Source organism: Stenella coeruleoalba (assembly GCF_951394435.1).
Source record: "Stenella coeruleoalba genome assembly, contig: scaffold_40, whole genome shotgun sequence".
Lineage (NCBI taxonomy): Eukaryota > Metazoa > Chordata > Mammalia > Artiodactyla > Delphinidae > Stenella > Stenella coeruleoalba.
Genome location: NW_027646100.1, coordinates 420,226 through 432,804, shown reverse-complemented (window position 1 = coordinate 432,804; position 12,579 = coordinate 420,226). Strand labels below are relative to the sequence as shown.

Here is a 12,579-nt window from a genome sequence, read left to right as displayed (position 1 = left end):
CCCAAAGTTTGGAACGGCTCTGTTTACAAGAACCTCGTTTACAGTACAAGTTCAACATCGCAGAAAGTGAAAAATGGATAAAGAAGTTGTGGTATTTACTTACAAAGCAATATCACTCAGCAATGAAATCTGTGTCATCAGGCCCTTAGCAGCACAATGAGTGGATTCAGGTATGATGATTCTAACTGAAATAAGTCACACAGAAAAAGAAACATCATAAGATATCAGTAATACACGGAATGTATACTTGGCTATACAGGAACTGAATTACAGAACAGAACAGGGTCTCAAATTTAGAAAACCAACTTATGCTTGCTTAAGGGTAAAGGTGAGTTGGGGTGCTGCATAAAACCAGAGATTGAAATGAGCACAGATAAAGTTCCTTAAGTCAAATATGGAATAGACAAGAGCTACTCCTTGCTCAACGAAATGGACTCAACACCGCATATTAAACGCCTAAGAATGTACCTGACTAGTAAGTATCTTAAAACCTATGGATTGCTATGTCTCCGAAAGAGAATCAAGCATGTGTACAGGGGCATAAACGCAGCAGTGATAGGATTGGAGAGGTTCGGTGAGCAAATGAAGACCCTTTGAAGTCATATTGCATGGTACCCATTCCACGGGTCTTAACTCTCCAGGTTTAAGGTATTCTTCCTTCAGCTAAAACATGCATGTGGAACCCAAGTATGATCAACCATGTGAACGGGAGACGTGTTCAAATATGGCTCAGCTTTCCTCCACTGGTACTCGTGTGCAACATTCCAGACGCTTTACTAACACTCTCCCCACTTGGAGAGTCAGCGCCTTTAACCTCCTGTTTGGCACAGTTTGCAATTTCTGCGGAAGATGAACAGGAATAGCGAGAACCAATGAGAGACTAGCTGGAGGTGTCTGGACGGGCAAATTTAACTCTCATTTCCCACCAGGAAGAGGAAATAACCAAAGGCTCAGCGTGCCGTGCCGGAACCAGATTAGGGCCTGAAGCCATCCTGTGGTGTTGCGGCCAGGTCACAAGAAAGCGAGTTGAAGAAAGGAGCTCAGGGGCACTGTAATTCACAAACCTGTAGAGTTACAAATGACAGCTATCGTCCAAAAATAGACTGAAGTAAGGCTGCCAAGAGGACTTGAAAGTGGGGCAGAATTGCAGGAAACCGATTTCAGGAGGTAGACTGGAATTGCATTGAAAGCATAGGAAAAGAGGCAGAACGTCCACAATGATGCACTTGGCCAAAAAGGGCGTATGCGTTTTTTCCTGAATATATTCAGGAAAAAACGCATACGCCCTTTTTGGCCAACCAAGCAAACTTGCAAAGGAAATCTGCACTACAATGAAGTCTCACTTCCCCCCGGTCAAAAGGGCCATCTGAAAAAAGTATAAAATCCAGAAAGGCAGGACAGGCCATGGAAAACTGGGAGCCTTGTTATGCTGATGGGCGGGATGTAAATTGTCAACAACCACTCAGGAGAACTGTATGGTGTTTCCTGAAACATCTAAAAAACAAAGCAACAGAACCTAGGGCACTTCCACTTATGGTCCTATAGCTTAGGGAAATTAAAATCAAAAAGACACAGCCACCCCAAAGTTTGGAACGGCTCTGTTTACAAGAAACTCGTTTACAGTACAAGTTCAACATCGCAGAAAGTGAAAAACGGATAAAGAAGTTGTGGTATTTACTTACAAAGCAATATCACCAATCAATGAAATCTGTGTCATCAGGCCCTTAGCAGCACAATGAGTGGATTCAGGTATGATGATTCTAACTGAAATAAGTCACACAGAAAAAGAAACATCCTAAGATATCAGTAATACACGGAATGTAAACTTGGCTACACAGGAACTGAATTACAGAACAGAACAGGGTCTCAAATTTAGAAAACCAACTTATGCTTGCTTAAGGGTAAAGGTGAGTTGGGGTGCTGCATAAAACCAGAGATTGAAATGAGCACAGATAAAGTTCCTTAAGCCAAATATGGAATAGACAAGAGCTACTCCTTGCTCAACGAAATGGACTCAACACCACATATTAAACGCCTAAGAATGTACCTGACTAGTAAGTATCTTAAAACCTATGGATTGCTATGTCTCCGAAAGAGAATCAAGCATGTGTACAGGGGCATAAACGCAGCAGTGATAGGATTGGAGAGGTTCGGTGAGCAAATGAAGACCCTTTGAAGTCATATTGCATGGTACCCATTCCACGGGTTTCAACTACCCAGGTTTAAGGTATTCTTCCTTCAGCTAAAACATGCATGTGGAACCTAGAGTATGATCAACCATGTGATCGGGAGACGTGTTCAAATATGTCTCAGTTTTCCTCCGCTGGTACTCGGGTGCAACACTCCAGATGCTTTACTAACACTCTCCCGACTTGGAGAGTCAGTCCCTTTAACCTCCTGTTTGGCCCAGTTTGCAATTTCTGCGGAAGCTGAACAGGAATAGCGAGAACCAATGAGAGGCTAGCTGCAGGTGTCTGGACGGGCAAATTTAACTCTCATTTCCCACCAGGAAGAGGAAATAACCAAAGGCTCAGTATGCCGGGCCGGAACCAGATTAGGGCCTGAAGCCATCCTGCGGTGTTGCGGCCAGGTCACAAGAAAGCGAGTTGAAGAAAGGAGCTCAGGGGCACTGTAATTCACAAACCTGCAGACTTATAAATGACAGCTATCGTCCAAAAATAGACTGAAGTAAGGCTGCCAAGAGGACTTGAAAGCGGGGCAGAATTGCAGGAAACCGATTTCAGGAGGTAGACTGGAATTGCATTGAAAGCATAGGAAAAGAGGCAGAACGTCCACAATGATGCACTTGGCCAAAAAGGGCGTATACGTTTTTTCCTGAATATATTCAGGAAAAAACGCATACGCCCTTTTTGGCCAACCAAGCAAGCTTGCAAAGGAAATCTGCACTACAATGAAGTCTCACTTCCCCCCGGTCAAAAGGGCCATCTGAAAAAAGTGTAAAATCCAGAAAGGCAGGACAGGCCATGGAGAACTGGGAGCCTTGTTATGCTGATGGGCGGGATGTAAATTGCCAACAGACACTGGGGAGAAGTGTATGGTGTTTCCTGAAACATCTAAAAAACAAAGCAACAGAACCTAGGGCACTTCCACTTATGGTCCTATAGCTTAGGGAATTTAAAATCAAAAAGACACAGCCACCCCAAAGTTTGGAACGGCTCTGTTTACAAGAACCTCGTTTACAGTACAAGTTCAACATCACAGAAAGTGAAAAATGGATAAAGAAGTTGTGGTATTTACTTACAAAGCAATATCACTCAGCAATGAAATCTGTGTCATCAGGCCCTTAGCAGCACAATGAGTGGATTCAGGTACGATGATTCTAACTGAAATAAGTCACACAGAAAAAGAAACATCATAAGATATCACTAATACACGGAATGTAAACTTGGCTACACAGGAACTGAATTACAGAACAGAACAGGGTCTCAAATTTAGAAAACCAACTTATGCTTGCTTAAGGGTAAAGGTGAGTTGGGGTGCTGCATAAAACCAGAGATTGAAATGAGCACAGATAAAGTTCCTTAAGTCAAATATGGAATAGACAAGAGCTACTCCTTGCTCAACGAAATGGACTCAACACCGCATATTAAACGCCTAAGAATGTACCTGACTAGTAAGTATCTTAAAACCTATGGATTGCTATGTCTCCGAAAGAGAATCAAGCATGTGTACAGGGGCATAAACGCAGCAGTGATAGGATTGGAGAGGTTCGGTGAGCAAATGAAGACCCTTTGAAGTCATATTGCATGGTACCCATTCCACGGGTCTTAACTCTCCAGGTGTAAGGTATTCTTCCTTCAGCTAAAACATGCATGTGGAACCCAAGTATGATCAACCATGTGAACGGGAGACGTGTTCAAATATGGCTCAGCTTTCCTCCACTGGTACTCGCGTGCAACATTCCAGACGCTTTACTAACACTCTCCCCACTTGGAGAGTCAGCGCCTTTAACCTCCTGTTTGGCACAGTTTGCAATTTCTGCGGAAGATGAACAGGAATAGCGAGAACCAATGAGAGACTAGCTGGAGGTGTCTGGACGGGCAAATTTAACTCTCATTTCCCACCAGGAAGAGGAAATAACCAAAGGCTCAGCGTGCCGTGCCGGAACCAGATTAGGGCCTGAAGCCATCCTGCGGTGTTGCGGCCAGGTCACAAGAAAGCGAGTTGAAGAAAGGAGCTCAGGGGCACTGTAATTCACAAACCTGCAGAGTTATAAATGACAGCTATCGTCCAAAAATAGACTGAAGTAAGGCTGCCAAGAGGACTTGAAAGCGGGGCAGAATTGCAGGAAACCGATTTCAGGAGGTAGACTGGAATTGCATTGAAAGCATAGGAAAAGAGGCAGAACGTCCACAATGATGCACTTGGCCAAAAAGGGCGTATGCGTTTTTTCCTGAATATATTCAGGAAAAAACGCATACGCCCTTTTTGGCCAACCAAGCAAACTTGCAAAGGAAATCTGCACTACAATGAAGTCTCACCTCCCCCCGGTCAAAAGGGCCATCTGAAAAAAGTGTAAAATCCAGAAAGGCAGGACAGGCCATGGAGAACTGGGAGCCTTGTTATGCTGATGGGCGGGATGTAAATTGCCAACAGACACTCCGGAGAAGTGTATGGTGTTTCCTTAAACATCTAAAAAACAAAGCAACAGAGCCTAGGGCACTGCCACTTATGGTCCTATAGCTTAGGGAAATTAAAATCAAAAAGACACAGCCACCCCAAAGTTTGGGAGGCCTCTGTTTACAAGAACCTCGTTTACAGTACAAGTTCAACATCGCAGAAAGTGAAAAATGGATAAAGAAGTTGTGGTATTTACTTACAAAGCAATATCACTCAGCAATGAAATCTATGTCATCAGGCCCTTAGGAGCACAATGAGTGGATTCAGGTATGATGATTCTAACTGAAATAAGTCACACAGAAAAAGACACATCATAAGATATCAGTAATACACGGAATGTAAACTTGGCTACACAGGAACTGAATTACAGAACAGAACAGGGTCTCAAATTTAGAAAACCAACTTATGCTTGCTTAAGGGGAAAGGTGAGTTGGGGTGCTGCATAAAACCAGAGATTGAAATGAGCACAGATAAAGTTCCTTAAGCCAAATATGGAATAGACAAGAGCTACTCCTTGCTCAACGAAATGGACTCAACACCGCATATTAAACGCCTAAGAATGTACCTGACTAGTAAGTATCTTAAAACCTATGGATTGCTATGTCTCCGAAAGAGAATCAAGCATGTGTACAGGGGCATAAACGCAGCAGTGATAGGATTGGAGAGGTTCGGTGAGCAAATGAAGACCCTTTGAAGTCATATTGCATGGTACCCATTCCACGGGTTTCAACTACCCAGGTTTAAGGTATTCTTCCTTCAGCTAAAACATGCATGTGGAACCTAGAGTATGATCAACCATGTGATCGGGAGACGTGTTCAAATATGTCCCAGTTTTCGTACCCTGGTACTCGGGTGCAACATTCCAGACGCTTTACTAACACTCTCCCGACTTGGAGAGTCAGTCCCTTTAACCTCCTGTTTGGCCCAGTTTGCAATTTCTGCGGAAGATGAACAGGAATAGCGAGAACCAATGAGAGACTAGCTGGAGGTGTCTGGACGGGCAAATTTAACTCTCATTTCCCACCAGGAAGAGGAATTAACCAAAGGCTCAGCGTGCCGTACCGGAACCAGATTAGGGCCTGAAGCCATCCTGCGGTGTTGCGGCCAGCTCAAAAGAAAGCGAGTTGAAGAAAGGAGCTCAGGGGCACTGTAATTCACAAACCTGCAGAGTTATAAATGACAGCTATCGTCCAAAAATAGACTGAAGTAAGGCTGCCAAGAGGACTTGAAAGCGGGGCAGAATTGCAGGAAACCGATTTCAGGAGGTAGACTGGAATTGCATTGAAAGCATAGGAAAAGAGGCAGAACGTCCACAATGATGCACTTGGCCAAAAACGGCGTATGCGTTTTTTCCTGAATATATTCAGGAAAAAACGCATACGCCCTTTTTGGCCAACCAAGCAAGCTTGCAAAGGAAATCTGCACTACAATGAAGTCTCACTTCCCCCCGGTCAAAAGGGCCATCTGAAAAAAGTGTAAAATCCAGAAAGGCAGGACAGGCCATGGAGAACTGGGAGCCTTGTTATGCTGATGGGCGGGATGTAAATTGCCAACAGACACTCTGGAGAAGTGTATGGTGTTTCCTTAAACATCTAAAAAACAAAGCAACAGAGCCTAGGGCACTGCCACTTATGGTCCTATAGCTTAGGGAAATTAAAATCAAAAAGACACAGCCACCCCAAAGTTTGGAACGGCTCTGTTTACAGGAACCTCGTTTACAGTACAAGTTCAACATCGCAGAAAGTGAAAAATGGATAAAGAAGTTGTGGTATTTACTTACAAAGCAATATCACTCAGCAATGAAATCTGTGTCATCAGGCCCTTAGCAGCACAATGAGTGGATTCAGGTATGATGATTCTAACTGAAATAAGTCACACAGAAAAAGAAACATCATAAGATATCAGTAATACACGGATTGTAAACTTGGCTACACAGGAACTGAATGACAGAACAGAACAGGGTCTCAAATTTAGAAAACCAACTTATGCTTGCTTAAGGGTAAAGGTGAGTTGGGGTGCTGCATAAACCCAGAGATTGAAATGAGCACAGATAAAGTTCCTTAAGCCAAATATGGAATAGACAAGAGCTACTCCTTGCTCAACGAAATGGACTCAACACCCCATATTAAACACCTAAGAATGTACCTGACTAGTAAGTATCTTAAAACCTATGGATTGCTATGTCTCCGAAAGAGAATCAAGCATGTGTACAGGGGCATAAACGCAGCAGTGATAGGATTGGAGAGGTTCGGTGAGCAAATGAAGACCCTTTGAAGTCATATTGCATGGTACCCATTCCACGGGTTTCAACTACCCAGGTTTAAGGTATTCTTCCTTCAGCTAAAACATGCATGTGGAACCTAGAGTATGATCAACCATGTGATCGGGAGACGTGTTCAAATATGTCTCAGTTTTCGTACCCTGGTACTTGGGTGCAACATTCCAGACGCTTTACTAACACTCTCCCGACTTGGAGAGTCAGTCCCTTTGACCTCCTGTTTGGCCCAGTTTGCAATTTCTGCGGAAGATGAACAGGAATAGTGAGAACCAATGAGAGACTAGCTGGAGGTGTCTGGCCGGGCAAATTTAACTCTCATTTCCCACCAGGAAGAGGAAATAACCAAAGGCTCAGCGTTCCGTCCCAGAATCAGATTAGGGCCTGAAGCCATCCTGCGGTGTTGCGGCCAGCTCAAAAGAAAGCGAGTTGAAGAAAGGAGCTCAGGGGCACTGTAATTCACAAACCTGCAGAGTTATAAATGACAGCTATCGTCCAAAAATATACTGAAGTAAGGCTGCCAAGAGGACTTGAAAGCAGGGCAGAATTGCAGGAAACCGATTTCAGGAGGTAGACTGGAATTGCATTGAAAGCATAGGAAAAGAGGCAGAACGTCCACAATGATGCACTTGGCCAAAAAGGGCGTATGCGTTTTTTCCTGAATATATTCAGGAAAAAACGCATACGCACTTTTTGGCCAACCAAGCAAGCTTGCAAAGGAAATCTGCACTACAATGAAGTCTCACTTCCCCCCGGTCAAAAGGGCCATCTGAAAAAAGTGTAAAATCCAGAAAGGCAGGACAGGCCATGGAGAACTGGGAGCCTTGTTATGCTGATGGGCGGGATGTAAATTGCCAACAACCCTTCGGGAGAAGTGTATGGTGTTTCCTGAAACATCTAAAACACAAAGCAACAGAGCCTAGGGCACTTCCACTTATGGTCCTATAGCTTAGGGAAATTAAAATCAAAAAGACACAGCCACCCCAAAGTTTGGATCGGCTCTGTTTACAAGAACCTCGTTTACAGTACAAGTTCAACATCGCAGAAAGTGAAAAATGGATAAAGAAGTTGTGGTATTTACTTACAAAGCAATATCACTCAGCAATGAAATCTGTGTCATCAGGCCCTTAGCAGCACAATTAGTGGATTCAGGTATGATGATTCTAACTGAAATAAGTCACACAGAAAAAGAAACATCATAAGATATCAGTAATACACGGAATGTAAAGTTGGCTACACAGGAACTGAATGACAGAACAGAACAGGTTCTCAAATTTAGAAAACCAACTTATGCTTGCTTAAGTGTAAAGATGAGTTGGGGTGCTGCATAAAACCAGAGATTGAAATGAGCACAGATAAAGTTCCTTAAGCCAAATATGGAATAGACAAGAGCTACTCCTTGCTCAACGAAATGGACTCAACACCGCATATTAAACGCCTAAGAATGTACCAGACTAGTAAGTATCTTAAAACCTATGGATTGCTCTGTCTCCGAAAGAGAATCAAGCATGTGTACAGGGGCATAAACGCAGCAGTGATAGGATTGGAGAGGTTCGGTGAGCAAATGAAGACCCTTTGAAGTCATATTGCATGGTACCCATTCCACGGGTTTCAACTACCCAGGTTTAAGGTATTCTTCCTTCAGCTAAAACATGCATGTGGAACCTAGAGTATGATCAACCATGTGATCGGGAGACGTGTTCAAATATGTCTCAGTTTTCGTACCCTGGTACTCGGGTGCAACATTCCAGACGCTTTACTAACACTCTCCCGACTTGGAGAGTCAGTCCCTTTAACCTCCTGTTTGGCCCAGTTTGCAATTTCTGCGGAAGATGAACAGGAATAGCGAGAACCAATGAGAGGCTAGCTGGAGGTGTCTGGACGGGCAAATTTAACTCTCATTTCCCACCAGGAAGAGGAATTAACCAAAGGCTCAGCGTGCCGTGCCGGAACCAGATTAGGGCCTGAAGCCATCCTGCGGTGTTGCGGCCAGCTCAAAAGAAAGCGAGTTGAAGAAAGGAGCTCAGGGGCACTGTAATTCACAAACCTGCAGAGTTATAAATGACAGCTATCGTCCAAAAATAGACTGAAGTAAGGCTGCCAAGAGGACTTGAAAGCGGGGCAGAATTGCAGGAAACCGATTTCAGAAGGTAGACTGGAACTGCATTGAAAGCATAGGAAAAGAGGCAGAACGTCCACAATGATGCACTTGGCCAAAAAGGGCGTATGCGTTTTTTCCTGAATATATTCAGGAAAAAACGCATACGCCCTTTTTGGCCAACCAAGCAAGCTTGCAAAGGAAATCTGCACTACAATGAAGTCTCACTTCCCCCCGGTCAAAAGGGCCATCTGAAAAAAGTGTAAAATCCAGAAAGGCAGGACAGGCCATGGAGAACTGGGAGCCTTGTTATGCTGATGGGCGGGATGTAAATTGCCAACAACCACTCGGGTAAGTGTATGGTGTTTCCTGAAACATCTAAAAAACAAAGCAACAGAGCCTAGGGCACTGCCACTTATGGTCCTATAGCTTAGGGAAATTAAAATCAAAAAGACACAGCCACCCCAAAGTTTGGGACGGCTCTGTTTACAAGAACCTCGTTTACAGTACAAGTTCAACATAGCAGAAAGTGAAAAATGGATAAAGAAGTTGTGGTATTTACTTACAAAGCAATATGACTCAGCAATGAAATCTATGTCATCAGGCCCTTAGGAGCACAATGAGTGGATACAGGTATGATGATTCTAACTGAAATAAGTCACACAGAAAAAGAAACATCATAAGATATCAGTAATACACGGAATGTAAAGTTGGCTACACAGGAACTGAATTCCAAAACAGAACAGTGTCTCAAATTTAAAAAACCAACTTATGCTTGCTTAAGGGGAAAGGTGAGTTGGGGTGCTGCATAAAACCAGAGATTGAAATGAGCACAGATAAAGTTCCTTAAGCCAAATGTGGAATAGACAAGAGCTACTCCTTGCTCAATGAAATGGACTCAACACCGCATATTAAACGCCTAAGAATGTACCTGACTAGTAAGTATCTTAAAACCTATGGATTGCTATGTCTCCGAAAGAGAATCAAGCATGTGTACAGGGGCATAAACGCAGCAGTGATAGGATTGGAGAGGTTCGGTGAGCAAATGAAGACCCTTTGAAGTCATATTGCATGGTACCCATTCCACGGGTTTCAACTACCCAGGTTTAAGGTATTCTTCCTTCAGCTAAAACATGCATGTGGAACCTAGAGTATGATCAACCATGTGATCGGGAGACGTGTTCAAATATGTCCCAGTTTTCGTACCCTGGTACTCGGGTGCAACATTCCAGACGCTTTACTAACACTCTCCCGACTTGGAGAGTCAGTCCCTTTAACCTCCTGTTTGGCCCAGTTTGCAATTTCTGCGGAAGATGAACAGGAATAGCGAGAACCAATGAGAGGCTAGCTGAAGGTGTCTGGACGGGCAAATTTAACTCTCATTTCCCACCAGGAAGAGGAATTAACCAAAGGCTCAGCGTGCCGTGCCGGAACCAGATTAGGGCCTGAAGCCATCCTGCGGTGTTGCGGCCAGGTCACAAGAAAGCGAGTTGAAGAAAGGAGCTCAGGGGCACTGTAATTCACAAACCTGCAGAGTTATAAATGACAGCTATCGTCCAAAAATAGACTGAAGTAAGGCTGCCAAGAGGACTTGAAAGCGGGGCAGAATTGCAGGAAACCGATTTCAGGAGGTAGACTGGAATTGCATTGAAAGCATAGGAAAAGAGGCAGAACGTCCACAATGATGCACTTGGCCAAAAAGGGCATATGCGCTTTTTCCTGAATATATTCAGGAAAAAACGCATACGCCCTTTTTGGCCAACCAAGCAAGCTTGCAAAGGAAATCTGCACTACAATGAAGTCTCACTTCCCCCCGGTCAAAAGGGCCATCTGAAAAAAGTGTAAAATCCAGAAAGGCAGGACAGGCCATGGAGAACTGGGAGCCTTGTTATGCTGATGGGCGGGATGTAAATTGCCAACAGACACTCGGGAGAAGTGTATGGTGTTTCCTGAAACATCTAAAACACAAAGCAACAGAGCCTAGGGCACTTCCACTTATGGTCCTATAGCTTAGGGAAATTAAAATCAAAAAGACACAGCCACCCCAAAGTTTGGGACGCCTCTGTTTACAAGAACCTCGTTTACAGTACAAGTTCAACATCGCAGAAAGTGAAAAATGGATAAAGAAGTTGTGGTACTTACGTACAATGCAGTATCACTCAGCAATGAAATCTATGTCATCAGGCCCTTAGCAGCACAATGAGTGGATTCAGGTATGATGATTCTAACTGAAATAAGTCACAGAGAAAAAGAAACATCATAAGATATCAGTAATACACGGAATGTAAACTTGGCTACACAGGAACTGAATTACAGAACAGAACAGGGTCTCAAATTTAGAAAACCAACTTATGCTTGCTTAAGGGTAAAGGTGAGTTGGGGTGCTGCATAAAACCAGAGATTGAAATGAGCACAGATAAAGTTCCTTAAGCCAAATATGGAATAGACAAGAGCTACTCCTTGCTCAACGAAATGGACTCAACACCCCATATTAAACGCCTAAGAATGTACCTGACTAGTAAGTATCTTAAAACCTATGGATTGCTATGTCTCCGAAAGAGAATCAAGCATGTGTACAGGGGCATAAACGCAGCAGTGATAGGATTGGAGAGGTTCGGTGAGCAAATGAAGACCCTTTGAAGTCATATTGCATGGTACCCATTCCACGGGTTTCAAATACACAGGTTTAAGGTATTCTTCTTCAGCTAAAACATGCATGTGGAACCCAAGTATGATCAACCATGTGAACGGGAGACGTGTTCAAATATGTCTCAGTTTTCCTCCCCTGGTACTCGGGTGCAACATTCCAGACGCTTTACTAACACTCTCCCCACTTGGAGAGTCAGCGCCTTTAACCTCCTGTTTGGCACAGTTTGCAATTTCTGCGGAAGATGAACAGGAATAGCGAGAACCAATGAGAGACTAGCTGGAGGTGTCTGGACGGGCAAATTTAACTCTCATTTCCCACCAGGAAGAGGAAATAACCAAAGGCTCAGCGTGCCGTGCCGGAACCAGATTAGGGCCTGAAGACATCCTGCGGTGTTGCGGCCAGCTCACAAGAAAGCGAGTTGAAGAAAGGAGCTCAGGGGCACTGTAATTCACAAACCTGCAGAGTTATAAATGACAGCTATCGTCCAAAAATAGACTGAAGTAAGGCTGCCAAGAGGACTTGAAAGCGGGGCAGAATTGCAGGAAACCGATTTCAGGAGGTAGACTGGAATTACATTGAAAGCATAGGAAAAGAGGCAGAACGTCCACAATGATGCACTTGGCCAAAAAGGGCGTATGCGTTTTTTCCTGAATATATTCAGGAAAAAACGCATACGCCCTTTTTGGCCAACCAAGCAAGCTTGCAAAGGAAATCTGCACTACAATGAAGTCTCACTTCCCCCCGGTCAAAAGGGCCATCTGAAAAAAGTGTAAAATCCAGAAAGGCAGGACAGGCCATGGAGAACTGGGAGCCTTGTTATGCTGATGGGCGGGATGTAAATTGCCAACAACCACTCGGGAGAAGTGTATGGTGTTTCCTGAAACATCTAAAAAACAAAGCAACAGAGCGTAGGGC

At 43.9% G+C, this 12,579-nt stretch overlaps 2 long non-coding RNA genes across 2 annotated transcripts in view; both read right to left on the bottom strand.

Annotated features, from left to right (window-relative positions):
- Window positions 1–12,579, bottom strand: part of LOC307181341 — a 598,475-nt gene that overhangs the window by 198,958 nt on the left and 386,938 nt on the right. The window lies entirely within an intron of this gene.
- The window catches only part of LOC307181343, a 252,465-nt gene that overhangs the window by 31,493 nt on the left and 208,393 nt on the right, over window positions 1–12,579 (bottom strand). The gene's annotated exons all lie outside the window — the stretch shown is intronic.